Source organism: Kogia breviceps, chromosome 6 (genome assembly GCF_026419965.1).
Source record: "Kogia breviceps isolate mKogBre1 chromosome 6, mKogBre1 haplotype 1, whole genome shotgun sequence".
NCBI classification, from domain to species: Eukaryota; Metazoa; Chordata; class Mammalia; order Artiodactyla; family Physeteridae; genus Kogia; species Kogia breviceps.
The window spans coordinates 142610297-142627192 of record NC_081315.1 but is presented as its reverse complement, the minus strand read 5'-3'; the positions used below and the strand labels follow the sequence as shown (position 1 = coordinate 142627192).

Here is a 16896-nt window from a genome sequence, read left to right as displayed (position 1 = left end):
ACAGAGATCACAGAATTAGCAATAGGACGTTTAAAAAAGTGCTGACAAGTAAATGTGAACATTATGATAAAAATGGAAGATACGTAAATGAATGAAATGCAACTTCTGGAGATGAAAAATACAGTATCTGAAATCACTGTAGAAGCTTAACAGCAAATTAGACACTGTAGAAGATTGGGAGAGTGAGTCAAGATGGCAGTGTGGGAAGATGTGGAGTTAGCATCTCCCCACAACTAGGGCACCTGCCAGCTGTTGTTGGGGGACTGATGCCCAAGGAGATGGGAGGAACCCCAGAGTGAACTGACAGGATGTAGCGGGGCTGAGGGGAGAGGAGATGTGGAAGCAGACAAGATTGGTGCCCCTGAGGCTGGGGAGATCAGGAGAGGCAGGTGGGAGGGACCCTCCAGGAAGAGCAGGAGAGGCGTGGAAGGCGATTGCCCTGCCCACTGGGACCCAGGGAGCCTGCTGAGCTCCCAGGCTGGTCTCCTGCAATCCAAAGCCCCCTCCAGGCCGCGTGGGTCCTGGGGGCATAGGAGGGAGGCCAGGGAGATCAGGAGAGGCAGGTGGGAGGGGCTCTGTAGGAGGAGCAGGAGAGGAGCAGAGGGTGTTTGCCCCACCCACTCAGGCCCCAGGAACCTGCTGAGCTCCCAGGCTAGTCCCCTGCCCTCCAAGCCACCCCCTTTCCCCCCAGCCGCATTGGTCCTGGGGGCATAGGAGGGAGGCCAGTGAGATCAGGAGAGGCAGGCGGGAGGGGCCCTCCCAGACCCCAGACCGGAGGAGCAGGAGTGGAGGGCATTTGCCCTGCCCACTCGAGCCCAGGAAGCCTGCTGGGCTCCCAGGTGAGGTCCCCTGCCCTCTGAGACCAGGCAAGTGTGGCACGCCTGGGCCTCTTCTCTTCCTTGAGCCTAAGCCCCACCCCCCACAGCCCCCAGGGCCTTTTCCAGCCCTGTGGGCCCTGAGCATTGGCCCCACCCACTGCCCAAACCTCGTCCTTGCTTAGGCCCTGCCCTCCACAGCCAAGGCCTTTCCCCTGTGCCCCCCCCCTTTTTTCCTTTTCCTTCCTCCTCTTTTATACTACTGTGGTACTGATGTACCTTCTGGTTACTGATTCATCTATATTTTAATTTTTACATTCTTTCTAACATATCTGTTGGTTTCCCTTTTTTACTTTGTTATTGTTCTTTTTTTTTTTTTTTTTGGCCACCCCAGGCGGCTTGTGGGATCTTGGTTCACGAGCCCAGGGTCAGTGGAAGTTCCTGCGGTGGGAGTTCCAAGTCCAAACCACTGGACTAACAGAGAACCTAAGACCCCAGAGAATATTCATCATAGTGAGGTCTCACAGAGGTCCTCATCTCAGCACCAAGACCCAGCTCTACCCAACAGCCTACAAACTCCAGTGTTGGAAGCCTCAGGCCAAACAACCAGTAAAACAGGAACATAATCCCACTCATAAAAAAAAAAAAATGAGATGGCAAAAAAAATATGTCACAGATGAAGAAGGTAAAAACCTACAAGACCAAATAAATGAAGAGGAAATAGGCAATCTACCTGTAAAAGGATTTCAGAGTAATGATAGTAAAGATGATCCAGAATCTCGGAAATAGAATGGAAGCATGGATTGAGAAAATACAAGAAAAGTTTAATGAAGATCTAGAAGAACTAAAGAACAAACAGAGATGAACAACACAATAACTGAAATGAAAAATACAATAGAAGGAATCAATAACAATAACTGAGGCAGAAGAACGAATAAATGAGCTGGAAGACAAAATGGTGGAAATAACTGCCAAGGAGCAGAATAAAGAAAAAAGAATGAAAAGAATTGAAGACAATCTCAGAGGCCTCTGGGACAACACTAAACACACCAACATTCGAATTATAAGGGTCCCAGAAGAAGAAGAGATAAAGAAAGGGTCTGAGAAAATATTTGAAGAGATTATAGTGGAAAACTTCCCAAACATGGGAAAGGAAATAGTCACCCAAGTCCAGGAAACACAGAAAGTCCCATACAGGATAAACCCTAGGAAAAAAACACCAAGACACATATTAATCAAACTAACAAAAATTAAATTCAAAGAAAAAATATTAAAAGCAGCAAGGGAAAACCAAAAAATAACATACAAAGGAATCCCCATAAGGTAATCAGCTGATTTTTTAGTGGAAACTGCAGGCCAGAAGGGAGCGGCAGGATATACTTAAAGTGATGAAAGAGGAAAACCTACAACTAAGATTGCACTACCCAGCAAGGATCTCATTCAGATTCGATGGAGAAGTCAAAAACTTTTCAGACAAGCAAAAGATAAGAGAATTCAGCACCACCAAACCAGCTTTACAACAAATGCTAAAGAAACTTCTCTAGGCAGGAAACACAAGAGAAGAAAAAGACCCACAAAAACAAACCCAAAACAATTAAGAAAATGGTAATAGGAACATACATATCGATAATGAACTTGAATGTAAATGGATTAAATGCCTCAACCAAAAGACACAAACTGGCTTAGTGGATACAAAAACAAGACCCATATGTATGCTGTCTACAAGAGACCCACTTCAGACCTAGGGACACATACAGACTGAAAGTGAAGGTATGGAAAAAGATATTTCATGCAAATGGAAATCAAAAGAAAGCTGGAGTAGCAATACTCGTATCAGATAAAATAGACTTTAAAATAAAGACTGTTACAAGAGATGAGGAGGGACACTACATAATGATCAAAGGATCAATCCAACAAGAAGATACAACAATTATAAATGTTTATGCAGCCAACACATGAGCACCTCAATAAGGCAAATGCTAACAACCATGAAAGGAGAAATCGACAGTAACACAATAATAGTAGGGGACTTTAACATGCCACTTACACCAATGGACAGATCATCCAGACAGAAAATAAATAAGGAAACACAAGCTTTAAATGACACAATAGGGCTTCCCTGGTGGCGCAGTGGTTGAGAGTCCGCCTGCCGATGCAGGGGACCTGGGTTCGTGCCCCGGTCTGGGAAGATCCCACATTCTGCAGAGCGGCTGGGCCCGTGAGCCATGGCCACTGAGCCTGCGCGTCCAGAGCCTGTGCTCCGCAACGGGAGAGGCTACAACAGTGAGAGGCCCGCGTACCACAAAAAAAAAAAAAAAAAAAAGACACAATAGCGCAGATAGATTTAATTGATATTTATAGAACATTCCACCCAAAAGTGGCAGAATACACTTTCATCTCAAGTGCACATGGAACATTCTCCAAGATAGATCACATCTTGGGTCACAAATCAAGCCTCAGAAAATTTAAGAAAATTGAAGTTGTATCAAGCATCTTTTCTGACCACAACACTATGAGATTGGAAATCAATTACAGGAAAAAAAAAAACTGTAAAAAACACAAATACGTGGAGGCTAACCAGTGTGCTACTAAATAACCAAGAGATCACTGAAGAAATCAAAGAAGAAATTTAAAAATACATAGAAACAAATGACAACAAAAACACAACCCGAAACCTATGGGATGCAGCAAAAGCAGTTCTAAGAGGGTTGTTTATAGCAATTCAGTCTCACCTCAAGAAACAAGAACAATCTCAAATAAACAATGTAACTACACTTAAAACAACTAGAGAAAGAAGAACAAAGAAAACCCAAAGTCAGTAGAAGGAAAGAAATCATAAAGATCAGAGCAGAAATAAAATAGAAATGAAGAAAACAATAGCAAAGATCAATAAAACTGAAAGCTGGTTCTTTGAGAAGACAGACAAAATTGATAAACTTTTAGCCAGACTCATCAAGAAAAAAAGGGAGAGGACGCACATCAATAAAATTAGAAATGAAAAAGGAGAAATCACAACTGATACTGCAGAAATAGGATTATAAGAGACAACTACAAACAACTATATGCCAATAAAATGGACAACCATGAAGAAATGGACAAATTCTTGGAAAGGTACAATTTTCCAAGACTGAACCAGGAAGAATTAGAAAATATAAACAGACCTATCACAAGTAATGAAATTGAAACCATAATTAAAAATCTTCCAACAAACAGACGGCCAGGACAAGATGGCTTCACAGAAGAATTCTATCAAACATTTAGAGAAGAGCTAACACCAATCCTTCCCAAACTCTTCCAAAAAATTGCAGAGGGGGAAAGGAAACACTCCCAAATTCATTCTATGATGCCACCATTACCCTGATACCAAAACCAGACAAAGACGTCACAAAGAAAGAAAACTACAGGCCAATATCACTGATGAACATAGATGCAAAAATCCTGAACAAAATTCTAGCAAACAGAATCCAACAGCACATTAAAAGTATCATACACCATGATCAAGTGGGATTTATCCCAGGTATGCAAGGATTCTTCAATATGATACACCACATTAACAAATTAAGGAATAAAATCCATATGATCATCTCAATAGATGCAGAAAAAGCTTTTGACGAAATTCAACACCAATTTATAATAAAAAGTCTCCAGAAAATGGGCATAGAGGGAACCTACCTCAACATAATAAAGGCCATATATGACAAACCCATAGCAAACATCATTCTCAATGGTGAAAAGCTGGAAGCATTTCCACTAAGATCAGGAACAAGACAAGAATGTCCACTCTTATTCAACATAGTTTTGGAAGTCCTAGCCACAGCAATCAGAGAAGAAAAAGAAATAAAAGGAAGACAAATTGGAAAAGAAGTAAAACTGTCACTGTTTGCCGATGACATGATACTATACGTAGAAAATCCTAAAGATGCTACCAGAAAACTACTAGAACTAATCAATGAATCTGGCAAGGTTTCAGGATACATACTTAGTGCACAGAAATCTCTGGCATTCCTATACACCAACAATGAAAAATCAGAAAGAGAAATTAAGGAAACACTCCCATTTACCATAGCAACAAAAAGAATGAAATACCTAGGAATAACCTGCCTAAGGAGGCAAAAGACTTGTACTCAGAAAACTATAAAACACTGATGAAAGAAATAAAAGATGACTTAAATAAATGGAGAAATATACCATGTTCTTGGATTGGAAGAAGCAATATTGTGGAGATGACTGTACTACTCAAAGCAATCTACAGATTCAGTGCAATCCCTATCAAACTACTAATGGCATTCTTCACAGAATTAGAACAAAAAATTTTACAATTCATATGGAAACACAAAAGATCCTGAATAGCCAAAGCAATCTTGAGAAGGAAAAACTGAGTTGGGGGAATCAGGCTTCCTGATTTCAAACTATACCACAAAGCTACATAATCAAGACAGTGTGGTACTGGCACAAAAACAGACATATAGATCAGTGGTATAGGATAGAATGCCCAGAGATAAACCCACACACATATGGGCACCTAATTTACAACAAAGGAGGCAAGAACATACGATGTAGAAAAGCCAGCCTCTTCAATAAGTGGTGCTGGGAAAACTGGACAGCTACATGTAAAAGAATGAAATAACACTCCCTAACACCATACACAAAAATAAACTCCAAATGGATTAAAGACTTAAATGTAAGACCAGACACTATAAAACTTTTAGAGGAAAATATAGGAAAAACACTCCTTGACATAAACCACAGCAAGATCTTTTTTTGACACCTTCTAGAGTAACAGAAATAAAAACAAAAATAAATGGGACTTAAATAAACTTAAAAGCTTTTGCACAGCAAAGGAAACCATAAACAAGACAAAAAGACAACCCTCAGAATGGGGGAAAATATTTGCAAATGAAACAACAAAGGATTAATCTCCAAAATATACAAACAGGTCATGGAGCTCAATATCAAACAAACAATCCAGTTAAAAAATGGGTGGAAAAGGGCTTCCCTGGTGGCACAGTGGTTGAGAATCCGCCTGCCGATGCAGGGGACACGGGTTCGTGCCCCGGTCCGGGAAGATCCCACATGCCGTGGAGCCGCTGAGCCCGTGAGCCATGGCCACTGAGCCTGTGTGTCTGGAGCCTGTGCTCCGCAAAGGGAGAGGCCACAGCAGTGAGAGGCCCACGTACCACCAAAAAAAAAAAAAAAAAAAAAATGGGTGGAAGACCTAAATAGACATTTCACCAAGGAAGACATACAGATGGCCAAGAGGCCCATGAAAAGATGCTCAACATCACTAATTATTAGAGAAATGCAAATCAAAACTACAATGAGGTATCACCTCACTCCGATTAGAATGGCCATTATCAAAATAGCTAGAAACAATAAATGCTGGAAAGCATGTGGTGAAAAGGGAACCCTCCTACACTGTTGGTGGGAATGTAAATTGATACAACCACTATGGAAAACAGTATGGAGGTTCCTTAAAAAACTAAAAATAGAACTACCATATGACCCTGCAATCCCACTACTGGGTGTATACCCTGAGAAAACCATAATTCAAAAAGAGACATGTAGGGACTTCCCTGGTGGCTCAGTGGTTAAGAATCCGCCTGCCAGTGCAGGGGATGTGGGTTCAAGCCCTGGTTCGGGAAGATCCCACATGCTGCACAGCAGCTAAGCCCATGCACCACAACTACTGAGCCTGCGCTCCAGAGCCCGTTAGCCCCAACTACTGAGCCCACATGCCACAACTACTGAAGCCTGCCTGCCTAGAACCCATGCTCTGCAACGAGAAGCCACTGCAATGAGAAGCCCATGCACTGCAACGAAGAGTAGCCCCCGCTCACCGCAACTAGAGAAAGCCCACGCGCAGCAACGAAGACCCAATGCAGCCAAAAATAAATAAATTTTTAAAAAATAATAAAAGAGTCATGTACCACAATATTCATTGCAGCTCTGTTTACAATAGCCAGGACATGGAAGCAACCTAAGTGTCCATCAACAGATGAGTGGATAAAGAAGATGTGGCACATGTATACAATGGAATATTACTCGGCCATAAAAATAAATGAAACTGAGTTATTTGTGGTGAGGTGGATGGACCTAGAGTCTGCCATACCGAGTGAAGTAAGTCAGAAAGAGGAAAAACAGATACTGTATGCTAATGCATATATATGGAATCTAAAAAAAAAAAAAAGGTACTAATGAACCTAGTTGCAGGGCAAGAATAAAGAGGTAGACGTAGAGAGTGGACTTGATGACATGGGGTGAAAGGGCAAAGCTGGGGCAAAGTGAGAGTAGCATCAGCGTACATACACTACTGAATGTAAAATAGTTGACTGGTGGGAAGCAGCAGCATAGCACAGGGAGATCAGGTCTGTGCTTTGCAATGACCTAGAGGGAAGGAATATGGGGATATGTGTATGCATATGGCTGATTCGCTTTGCTGTGCAACAGAAACTAACATGGTATGGTGAAGCAATTATACTCCAATAAAGACCTATTTTTTAAAAAATTGCTAAACTTGATAGCAGCAATAGAAGCTATTCAAATTATAGCACACAGAAAAAAAGAGAAGAGTTTCAGTTTCCTGGGGAAAAATAAATATGAAGTGCTCTAATATACATGTAATTGGAATACTACTGAGAGAGGGCAGTATTTGAAAAAATAATGCCCCAAATATCTCTCAATTTATTTTTAAAATCAATTTATTTATTTATTTATTTTTGGCTGCATTGGGTCTTCACTGCTGCACGCAGGCTTTCTCTAGTTGCGGCGAGCGGGGGCTACTTTTCATTGCAGTGCATGGGCTTCTCATTGTGGTGGCTTCTCTCGTTGCGGAGCACAGGCTCTAGGCGTGCAGGCTTCAGTAGTTGTGGCTTGCGGGCTCTAGAGCTCAGGCTCAGTAGCTGTGGCGCACGGGCTTAGTTGCCCCGCGGCATGTGGGATCTTCCCGGACCAGGGCTCAGACCCATGTCCCCTGCATTGGCAGGCGGACTCCTAACCACTGTGCAAACCGGGAAGCCCCAACCTATAATTTTCTATGGAGCAAACTTATCTTTCAAAACTGAAGGCAAAATAAGGCCATTTTCAAACAAAAGCCAAGAGAATGTGTCACAACAGACCTGTGCTATGTAAAATATTAAAGGAAGTTCTTGAGGCTGAAGGAAAATGATACCAGATGGAAACACAGAACTACACAAAGGGATGAAAAACACCAGAAATGGTAAATATCTGGATAAATAAAAAAAGACTCCTTTCTCAGTTTAAAATTTCTTTCATAGTTGACTGTTTAAAGCAAAAATAATAGCAGTGTACTGTGGGGATTATAACATATAGAAAGAAAATGCATGCCCACAATATCACAAAGAATGAGAGAGAAAAACAGAAGTATATATATTACAGTATATGTGTTGTAGTATGACAAAAGTAGACTATGATAAGTTAAAGGTGCGTATTGTAAAACTTAGAACAACAATGAAAATAATGAAGGAAGCATAGCGAAGGCAGCCAATCGAGGAATTAAAGTGGAATATACTACAAATCAGTCAAAAAGGGGCCAAGGAAAGGTGAAAAATTTTAAATGTAGATTGAACAAATAGAAGACAAGTATCAACTATATCAATAATTAAATACCTTGTAAAAGGTCTAAACCCTGCAATTAAAAAGACATACCTCTCTAACTAAAAAAGCAAGGCCCAATTATGTACTGTTTACAAAAAAGGCATCATCACCACAAAGACACAGATAAGTTCAAAGTAAAATGATGAGAAAAGATGTGCAAACAGAATAAAGCTGGAATACCTATATTATTGTCAGACAAAGTAGACTTTAGGAAAAGGAATTTGGCCTATCTTCAAGACAAGGGATAAAGACAGACGTTTCCTAATAATAAAAGGGTCAGTTCATCAAGATGTAGTTACAGAACTTCAGATTACATGACTTAAAAACTGACAACAGGGGCTTCCCTGGTGGCGCAGTGGTTGAGAGTCCGCCTGCCGATGCAGGGGACACGGGTTCATGCCCTGGTCCTGGAAGTTCCCACATGCTGTGGAGCAGCTGGGCCCGTGAGCCATGGCCGCTGAGCCTGCGCGTCCGGAGCCTGTGCTCCGCAACGGGAGAGGCCATAACAGTGAGAGGCCTACGTACCAAAACAAAACAAAACAAAACAAAAAACTGACAACAGAAAAGAGAAATAGAAAAATCCACAATTATAACTGAGATTTCAACATTCCCTTCTCAATTTTTGATAGACGAGTAGATTTTAAAAATCGGCAACGATATAGAAGTCTCGAACTCGAACAATTTTATCAAGCAACTTGACCTACTTGATATTCACAGAACACTACATCAAACAGTGGCAGAGTATACATTTATTTCAAAATGCGTATGGAACATTCACCAACATAGACCAAAAACTGGGAGATAGTTTAAAAAATTCTCAGTAAATTTAGAAATGACTGAAAGTATCAGCCAAGGTCAATCAGAAAATAGAAACCACAGTGATCTGACCATCCAAAGTTTAATATAGAGAATTATTAACTATGATGGGATTGGGGTAACAAAGGGTTAGCTAGTAGAAAGTGAACTCTAAATATAGGAATATCAGATCTAAGAAGTAATTACTACCCCTAGGGCTGAGATAGATTCCCCAAGGTACCCCTGGCCCTGCCCCCAGCTGCAGGCTGAGATCTAGACCTTGTTAGAGAGGGCAAGGCCACGGCTTATTGACTGGCAGGGAATTTACTTTGGCTGTGTGCCAGTGAAGCATGCTAGAAATCCACCTTCTGGAATTTACTGAAAATTTACCCTCTAGGGTACCAGAGAAAGCTGTTCATGGGTCGGTGTCTTGTGGGAGCCACTCTGCTCCAAAAGTCTGAAGGTGGATCTGGGGAAGCTGCTGGGTGCTGGGGAAATTGCCCAGAATGCAGGAGCCTTGTGCTGGGGTAGCCACTTGCACTGTAGGAGCCAGGCACTAAGAAGCTATCTGTAGTGCAGCAGCCAGGCAAAGGCAAAGCACTGCAGGATGGGGGGTGCAAGAGAAGCTATGCGTGTTTCAAGTGCCAGGCAAGAAAGCAAGCAAGAACTAAGAAGGAAAATTCTTTCCAGCACCTTCTACTGACATAACATAACATTGTGCCAGCTGGCAAAGGAAAAATATTTAAAGAGCACAGTTCCCGTTTTAGAGCAGGCAATGAATCTAGGAGATAAAACAATTCTTAGTAAATTGCTTAAAGGAGAAAAATTTTATCTGTCATCATCTCTACAGAAACTGAAAAGGCATCTGATATAAAATATACCATCCATTTTTAATTTAAAAATCTTTGGTAAATTAGGAATAGGATACTTCCTTTACAAATAAAGAATATCAAATATTTTCTTCCAGAAGCATGGCTGGTAAGGCTCTTTGAGGGGTCCTCCTCCGGCCGAATGGCTATAATCTACACAAGATATGCTCTATAAGGCATCACTGATCCTCAAGAAATTGAGAAAGTCCTAAGGAATCCCCCCCACCACCCCCCACGCACAAACCCTTAGCCCAGGCTGATGAGCAAGCAGATAGGAGGACATACCAGGATAAGTCCTATCAACAACCGCAATCTTGATACACAGCCCTGGACCCGTTGCCAAGTAGAAAGCCATGCATGGGGCTCCCTCACCGAAACAAGACTCTCTATGGGAGCTGAATTAATTTGAAGTCTGTGTTGCTCCCTGGCTATGAGCAGAAACAGAAGCAAAGTGTTTCTGGAAGAAAACATCCCCAATTTAGGTCAAGAGGGCTCCCAAGATTGAGGTCAAGCAATGAGCTCACAGTCAAAGAACTACAAGCAGCAAGAAGCCAAACTTCCATGAGTGAGTATCTGCAGAAATAATATTCAACAGATACATAACTCCAAGGACCACAGTAGTGGAGCTGATAAGAGTATAGAATAACTATACCCCAAATGTTAAAAAAAAAAAGTAAAGGATGGAATCACAAAAGATGAGCAAGGCCTAATGAACAGGCAGTGGGGGAGGCAGGTGGGAGAGGGCAGACTTTCTACACATGAGAAATGTAATTGTTGTAATGACAAAACTCAGTGCAAAGATTAAAGAAAAAATGAGATGCAAGTGAAAAGAAAGTTAACAAATGAGAAGATTTATCTGAAGAAATTATCTAGGGTATACTACAGAGAGACAAGGAACTAAAAATATAAAAGAGATAATTAAGAGATGGACCCTAGGATGAGAGAGCCTGTCATATAACTAATCGTAATCTCAGAAGGACAGAATAGAATAAAGGAGAAGCAATATTCCCCCCTCCAACATTTTATAAAACATTTTAAACATACAGAAAAGTTGAAAGAATTGTGGAGTGAACACTCTTATCCACCAACTAAATTCTAGAATTAACATTTTGTTACATTTGCTGTATCACTTAACTGTCCATTCTTTTACCCATCCATCAATGCATTCTCTTTTTTCTGATGCATTTTAGAGTAAGTTGTAGACCTCACCTCTAAAGATTTCAAGGCGTTTCCATTAACTAGTGTTCAGTACTGTTTTATAGTTTTTTCTCCCACCTAGGTAAAATTTACATACAGTAAAATGCACAAATCTTAAATGCATGATTCAGTGAGTTTTTACAAGTGCATATATGGGTATAACATAAACTCCTATCAAAAAATAGAACATATCCATCACCCCAGAAAGTTCCCTCATGCCTCTTGTCAGTCAGTCAGTCCCTGCCCCTTACCTCCCACTGGTTACAAATGTTCTAAATGAGATGGAATATTTAAAGAAATAGTACTATGACTTGCAGAAAGGATGAAAAACAGGTACCTGCAGTTTTAAGAATCACAACATAACCAGACTTCCCTGTTGGCGCAGTCGTTAAGAATCCACCTGCCAATGCAGAGGACACGGGTTCGATCCCTGGTCCAGGAAGATCCCACATGCCACTGAGCAACTAAGCCCATGCGCCACAAATATTGAGCCTGCGAGCCACAACTACTGAAGGCCACACGCCTAGTGCCTGTGCTCCACAACGAAGTTGCAACTAGAGAAAGCCCCCGTGCAGCAATGAAGACCCAATGCAGCCAAAAATAAATAAATAAAATAAATAAATTTTTTTAAAAAGAACTAGAAAAAGTATCTTTAAAAAAAAATCACAACATAACCAAAGCAGGGTAAATAAAAAGAAATGTATAATGAAACATAGTAAAGAAACTGAAGAACTCACAGGAAAAGATCATAAAAGCAGCCAGAGAAAGGAGAGATCACTGGCAAAAGAACAATTAAAATGACAATGGATTTCTCATCAGCATCAATAGAAGCCAAAAGTTAATGGAATAATATCTTTCAAGTGCTGAAAGTGAGCTAGAATTGTGTACTCATCCAAACTATTGTTCAAGAACAAGAGTAAAAAAGAAACATTTAAGTTAAATGAGAACTGAGAGTTTACCTCAGAGACCTGCATTAAAGGAACTCCTAAATGATATATGAGAAGCAGTATTTCAAACAGGTTAAGAATATTTAAAGTCTGCTTGGTTTGAATCCCTGTTCTGCCATTTGCTAGCTGTGGGATATTAGGCAAGTGAGTTAACATCTCTGTGCTTCAGTTTTCTCGTTTGTAAAATGTTGACAATAATATGTACAGCTGATTCACTTTGTTGTAAAGCAGAAACTAACACACCATTGTAAAGCAATTATACTCCAATAAAGATGTTAAAGATAAATAAATAAATAAATAAAATATTGACAATAATAGTATATACCTCATGGAATTGTTATGAAGATTAGATGAATTAGTAGAAAATAGGACTTAGGGACTTCCCTGGTGGCCCAGTGGATAAGACACCATGCCCCCAATGCAGGGGGCCCGGGTTTGATCCCTGGTCAGGGAACTAGATCCCACATGCATGCTGCAACTAAGAGTTCCCATGCCACAATTAAGGAGCCCGTCTGCCACAACTAAGACCCAGTGCAACCAAATAAATAAATAAATATTTTTAAAAACCATAATAATATCATAATCCAAATTTTAAAAAGAAAATAGAACTTATAACAAAACCTGGCATAAAGTAAGTGATTTGTAAGTGAGAGCTTTTTAAAAAATTTTAAAAAGAAATTATCCTAGAAGAATGGTCTGAGGTGCAAGATAGAATGGTGAGTGAATCAAAAGGTAAACAAACTTGTCAACTAAACATTGTCTAAAAAAATGTCTGATTTGTGAGGTTTAAAAAAATGTACAGAACTAATACCTTGAATAACACTAGCATGTAGGCATTGGGAGGAGGAGTAGTCATTTTGTTTAGAAGAAGGATTAATATACTGTTTACATTTTGTTAAGTTAGAGGTACAAGAAAACCTCTAGAAAGTACAAATATAGTGTATGAATTCCAAATAAAGGGAGAAAATGGAATTTTAAAACTCTGAACAAAAGTTAATTTTTAAAAACATACCTCCAAAAGGGTGAAAAAGTGGCTCAGAAAAAGCAAGGTAAACATAAACGATGTTGAAATAAGTTCAAATACATCAGAAATCAAAATAAATGTATATGTATTAAAACTACCAGTTAAAACATAGAAATTGAAATAAAAAGGAAAACCTAGCTAGATGCCATGTATAAAACACTCAGTTCCTCTGGGAATTGGTTCCAGGACCCCTGAGGATACGAAAATCCATAAATGCTCAGAGACCTTATATAAAATGGGGTAGTATTTGCATATCACCTACACACATCCTCCCATATACTTTTTTTTTCTCCCATATACTTTAAATCATCTCCAGATTATGTATAATACCTAATACAATGTAAATCCGATGTAAATAGTTGCTAGCACATGACAAATTCAAGTTTTGCTTTTGGAACTTTCTGGAATTTTTTTCCAAATATTTTTGATCTGAGATTGGTTGACTCCATGGATGCAGAACGCTCAGATAGGGGCGGCTGACAGTATATATGGGGAAATGGATTTTCAGGCAAAGGGAAAAGCAACTGCACTGCAAAGTCCTAGAGGCAAAAACAAAGTTCAAGGAATGCAAATATTTAAACTTTTTATCTGATTAGAATCAATTTTTTCCCCATTTCAAGTGAAATATAGAACCCTTACCACCACATAGGCCCATTTATCCTCCCCCTTTATGTTCTAGTTGTCATTAATTACATCTACATGTGTCAAACCCCCCCTCAGACAATGTAATTTTTGCCTTTAACATCAAACATATTTTATGGATTCAAGAGGAGAATAGTCTACCATATTTATACAGGTATTTACCATTTCTGGTGCTCTTTCTTCATTCCTGATGTTCCAGTTTCCTTCTAGTATCATTTCTCTTCTGTCTAAAGAATTTCTTTTAGCAATTCTTTTAGAACAGACCTGCTGGCAGTGAGTTCTTTTATTTTTTCATCTGAGAATGCCATTATTTCACCTTAATTTCTGAAAGATATTTTTACTGCATATACTATTATGTGTTGACCATTCTTTTCTTTCAGCACTTTAAAAATGTTGTGTCCCTTCCTTCCAGACTGCATGGTAACTCAAATTGTTATTCTGTAGGTAATATATTGCATTTCTCTGGCTGCTTTCAAGATTTTTTCTTTGTCTTTATTTTTTGGCATTTTGATGATGATGTGTCTGCGCACAGACTTCTTTATGTTCATTATGTTTGGACTTTGTTGAGCTTCTTGAATCTGTAGGTTTATGTCTTTTGCCAAACTTGAGACTTTTCATTCATTATTTATTCAAAAACTTTTCAACACCTTTTGTTATTATCCCGAATGTCCCTGAGATTCTATTCATTGTTTATCCAATTTTTTTTCTCTGTTGTTCAGGTTGGATAATTTGTATTGATCTGTTTTCAGTTTCACTGATACTTTTCTCTGTCATCTTCTCTGCTATTGAGACCATCCCATGAATTTTTATAATTTTGGCTACTATATTTTTCAATTCCAAACTAAACATTTGTTTCTTCTTCATATTGTCTATTTCTTTGCTGATACTTTATATTTTTCCATTGGTTTCAAAAGTGCTTTTGATTGTTTGTTAAGAGAATTTTTATAATAGCGTTGAGAACTTTGAAGGGCCTGGGATTTTACCTTACTTGCAAGTTAACAAGTTAGGCTGCTACAGTTTAATGGATAGTGACAGAAGATGTGAGTCTCCTGGGTCAGAGACAAAGGACAATTTATTACCTAGAGCAGTAGCAGGAAGTAGAATATCAGCATTTATTCCAGTTTCCTGAGCTCCAGGTCCCACCAAGAAATGCCAGAAGGACCAAGTGATACCTGCGCATGCAGCAAGTTTCATCGTAGGAGAGGAACTTTATGGGAAACGCCAATTTGTAATGAGGGATTAGCAAACCTATCCAACTGTGCCCTGGAGAGAGACATTATCTTTTTTATTCTAGACAGCAAACAGATCTGCCCTTGGCCCCAGAGGAAGACATTATCTCTGTCTTCCAAGGCTGTTTGCTATACAAAAATCCCTGAAAAGATAGTCCAGGAAAAAGGCTGTTAACGCCCTTGCCCAAAAGACATACAGAAATACAAGAGGTCAATGGAGAATTGTCTCTCAACCAATAGCTGCTTCAAAGCCTTTGCAGATAACTCCACTATCTGTGTTCTCTCAGCATTGACATCTTTTTTTCCCATGTGAATTGAGATTTTTCCTGGTTCTTTGTATGCTTAGTAATTTTGATTGTATCCTGGATATTTTGACTGTTCTGTTTGTTTTTTTCAAACTGTATCCAGCTTTATTAAAGATACTTTTCATAAACAATCATGGTATTTCAGGCAGGACATGGGCAGACAATCGTTAACAGTATACAACAACTTCCAAACTCCCTTTTTCAATGGACTACCAAAATCTGAAAGCCACTATAGAACCCAATGACGTCTCCATGTGATGCTCTGAACAGGGAAAGTTTAGAGTGAGGGTTGACATTTCACATTTAGCATGTTGTTTAACAACTTTTCACAAGCCGACCCTGACTTTCAGGAAACGGCAATGAAAATGGCAGAAGTATCAATCTGAAGATCCACAACCTGAAAAAGGAACCGCTGCTCTTTTGAGGGACGCCATCTCAGTGGTCACACTGGAACGTCCAGATTGCCTGACATACTGGTAACCAATCTTGAGGGGTCAGGTCCCAACAGGTCTCTGGGTTTAAGGGAGTCAAGTCTAGGCTGAAGGTGGAGAGGGAGAAGAGGACATAAAAACTAAATTTAGTTTTTCCACACCACAAGGCATTTGTGCCAAGGTGGCTACTGTGTGTCAACATCAAGGAACCCCTCCTTCCTGGGAACCAACAGGAAGTCTCTCAAAACCAGACGGGGAAGGTGTTCTTTTTCCCACGTCAGTCCAGCTTCGGAGACAATCTATTAGTGACACGTGCTCTTCCCCCAAAAAACAACAATGAAGTGTTCTGTATGCTAAAAACATAGCTTAAAAAAAAGAAAGTAAAACCAAATTCTGCATTTTTATAAAACTTGATAGAAAACAGTACTCCAGACTGTACAGTCAGCAGAAGCACACAGTTCTCAAGATGCACACACTTCACGTGGCATCTCCTGCACCCTCAGCTCTCTGCGCCCGGTCTGTCTTGGCGTCTCCGTTTTCTGCAGGGCTAGTCCCGTCCTTGCCTGCATCAGCTTTCCCCTTTTTCCCTTTGGGTACCTTCTCTCCCTTCTTTGCAAGGGCCTTTTTAGGCTTGGGCTCTGGCTTTGGAGGCAGGTTTAGCAGATGACCTTGCAGATCTTCTCTGTGGTTCGTCCTTCACCTTGGTTTTATCTCCTTTAGCATCCCCTTCAGCCTTTCTCTTGGGCATGGTGGCATTGAGATTTGGGAGGGGAGGGAAAGTAGACTTGCCAGGAGCACGCTGAACTCTGTGAGCCTCTAAAGACCAATTGGGGTTGTGGCTGGAAGGACTCGTGGAGCCATCCTTTACATCCAGAACCCTGAAAACCCTAGAAGCATCCTTTATAGACTAAATCTTCGGTGTTGCTGCCACTGGACAGGCAATCTTCCAGGAGCATGGAAATCCTGCTGTGGGTGGGAAGTGTATAATGATATATATATATATATATATATACACCTACTGGGAAAGC

General features: G+C 40.1%; 1 pseudogene; it reads right to left on the bottom strand.

The window, feature by feature from the left end:
- Positions 1–16345: 16345 nt before the first annotated feature.
- LOC131758233 (non-histone chromosomal protein HMG-17 pseudogene) lies at positions 16346–16616 on the bottom strand (annotated as a pseudogene).
- Between the last annotated feature and the right edge of the window lie 280 nt (positions 16617–16896).